The sequence below is a fragment of the Euprymna scolopes genome, chromosome 24 (genome assembly GCF_053919585.1).
Source record: "Euprymna scolopes isolate OS-2025 chromosome 24, ASM5391958v1, whole genome shotgun sequence".
NCBI lineage: Eukaryota > Metazoa > Mollusca > Cephalopoda > Sepiida > Sepiolidae > Euprymna > Euprymna scolopes.
The window spans coordinates 93,473,369-93,476,644 of record NC_136505.1 but is presented as its reverse complement, the minus strand read 5'-3'; the positions used below and the strand labels follow the sequence as shown (position 1 = coordinate 93,476,644).

The 3,276-nt window shown below is 32.1% G+C and overlaps 1 pseudogene; it reads right to left on the bottom strand.

Annotated features, from left to right (window-relative positions):
• Positions 1–2,734: 2,734 nt before the first annotated feature.
• On the bottom strand, positions 2,735–2,867 carry LOC145246976 (U2 spliceosomal RNA; annotated as a pseudogene).
• Between the last annotated feature and the right edge of the window lie 409 nt (positions 2,868–3,276).

Here is a 3,276-nt window from a genome sequence, read left to right as displayed (position 1 = left end):
TTAAAATGGATTTTTTTGTATAAATATTAAAACATTTTTTTTTGTTTTGCTTAACTTAAATTAATTATTTTACTTAACATATTCACCGAATTTCACGCTTCAAAACTCAAAAGCGGGATAATTAAACACAATCGAAGTTCTGATATTCAGATGTCAAAATAAGGTATGCAAGCAAGTTTTTTTAAAATCTATAATCCTGTCTCTTACAACAACACAATGTTTTGTTCGGTTTCAGAGGATTATTTTAAGCATATTTGGAACCCCGTCAAAACAAGGGGGGTTGTAAGCAAATATATATATATAAATATTGTTTATGAAAAATAAGTACACTGTTATAAGATTCATTCTTCTCTTAATAATCGCTGAAAATTTCGTATTGATTGGATAATTATCTGATTTTTGGTAGATTTTTAAAAAGACGGTCCGTCAAAAAGTACTTAACTGCCCCCCCCCAGTTTTGGCGGTGCCTAATATATATATATATATATATATATATATATATATATATATATATATATATACTAGCATGGGTACCCGGCGTTGCCTGGGTTGACATGAAGTTCTGTTTGAAACGTGCCTGTTATACTAATCATTTTCATCATGGGTAATGTGAATACCCCCACAAAAATTTCCAAAATAAAAGAACGGATAAAAACATGTAAATGTAATCGCCCCCAAAAAGAAGTATCTGATACCCTCTCCACCAGATATATCGGCGAATGTGGGAGGTCATGTTGGTAATGTTCTCAACGTATGGCAAAACGAAGTAGTTCAGCGTGTTCAGATTGGGAGAGGAGGAGGTCGTTTATAAACATTAATGCATGCGTTTATTTTTTATTTTAGTAACTGTGTAGTTTAGCGGCGTAAATTCTTTGCCAGACAAAAAATTCTGAAAACTATTTATTTTTATATAAAACACATTGTTAGACCCAAAGGCTGGAATAAAACCGGGAAAAAATTTCATTTTTATTATTTTTTCATCATTTACATTTATTATTCGAGGCCGCTATATTGATTTTTAAATTTGGCCTTTCTAAGGGTTTGCAGATTGGCCTTTTTTAAGCTCTTCCATGAACTATGTTTTTAACCGCCATATTTGTTGTAATAAAATAGCGTAAAAAGGCCAAATTTGGCCTTAAAAAGACCAATCTGTCACACTTAAAAAAAGGCAAAATTTTAAACGTGTAAGGCGTGCATATTTAAACTAATAAAAAATAAAAAAATAAAATAAAAATGATTTTTTTTTTTGGTTTTCTTTCAGCCTTTGGGTCTAATAATGTTTTATATAAAAATAAATATTTTTTATATTTTTTTGTCTGTCAAATACTTTACGCCGCTAAACTATACATTTACTTTTATTTTTTTTGTAAGGGAACTTTTTTATTGGCTTTTTCTTTTGTAAATAAAGGGAATTTTCGATTTAGCTTTTTAAGGGGGGGTAGATTTGCTTTTTGTTTGTCGTTTTATGTTTCTAATGTACCCCCCCCCGCTCCAAATTGAATTTTTCATATTTTAGGGTTTGTTTAGTTTATGTATATATATATATATATATATATATATATATATATATATATATATATATATATATATATCATAATAATTTTTTTTTTAATATAATAATAAATTACCTACAGACACTAGTGTTTCAACCCTTCGGGAATCTTCAGTGCAGGGTGTCACGATTAACACCAGTCAAACGATTCGAACCCCGCAACACAAGACATCTCTGGCTCGATTAGCGAAAACCGTATCAATTCGGCTACCATTGACCGCGTGAAATAACGTTGAATTTAAACATTTTAATTTTTAAATGTTCATTTACGTCAGTCAGACAGTGATCTAATCGTTATACGATGATCTATGCAAAAGAGCTAAATTGACCGACTTTAATTCAACTGAAAGTGCTCAACGATAAGAAACGAATTTCTTAAAGGGGCTGTCATAATATATATATATATATATATATATATATATATATATATATATTTAACAGTTTTACAGACGTTCAGAAAAACATTGGTACCGTCGGTTTCAAGCCCAAACACAACGAGAAACCGTTAATGGTAACACGTAAATAATGTTCGGCTTCCGTCAGCCATCTTGTTTTCTCGATGGCTGACGAAAGCCGAACATTATTTACGTGTTACCATTAACGGTTTCTCGTTGTGTTTGGGCTTGAAACCGACGGTACCAATGTTTTTTCTGAACGTCTGTAAAACTAATAAATAAATATTTAGCTCTTATATCGAGAAAGTTTTTCTTTGTAATCGAGCACTTTGTCGGAACTCTTTCCCCAAAATACAGTAAGCAAATATATATATATATATATATATATATATATATATATATACATTTAAAGTAACCCCCCTCCTCCTACCCCCACATATCTCCCTGTCCCTCCATGTATCCCTATGCCCTCAGCCACACCAGAGATGAACTTCCCAGACCCCCCACACACAACCACCTAATGTCCTTAAACTCCAATATGGACATACCAAGCACCCCCTCCCACCTCTCCCCCTTGTTCCCGTCCTCTTTTTCCGCTTTTCTCTCGCACCCCTCCCCTGACACCACTCACCCTTTCATTCCACCATAAACGAACATTTCTGTAAAAGTCTGAGGAAGCTACATGACGGCCAAAAATAGGTCATGTCGCCGAAACAATAATGTACCTATTTACTATGCCTCCCCACGGGACAGAGTTAGACACCAGGGTCGTTTTTTTAACGTGGAGAAAAGGTACAAAAATAAAAATTGTCTCAGTCGTGAAGGATTTCTCCTCCACCGAAAGAGAACAAGAAATTGAAGTGCAACATCTGAAGAACAGATACTACACTTTGATCTTGACCAAAAGGCCAAGAAATTAACAGAAAAATACCGTAATAAAAAATAAAACACACACACACACACACACACACACATATATATATATATATATATATATATATATATATATATATATATATATATATATGTATATGTATATATATATATATATATATATATATATATGTATATGTATATATATATATATATATATATATATATATATATATATATATATATATATATATATATATATATTACAGACTAGTAGTATTATTTGGTTATTCCCTAACCTCCAGGAAAACTTTAGAGGCTGTTGTCATGAGACAATTGAGGAGATTAAAGGGGCTGTGACGAGAGTCATTGATATGATCCTATAAGAGGACTTCCAAGGGGCATTCCGGAAATTGTTGGAACGCTAAAACAAATGCATAGCAACCGAAAGAGATT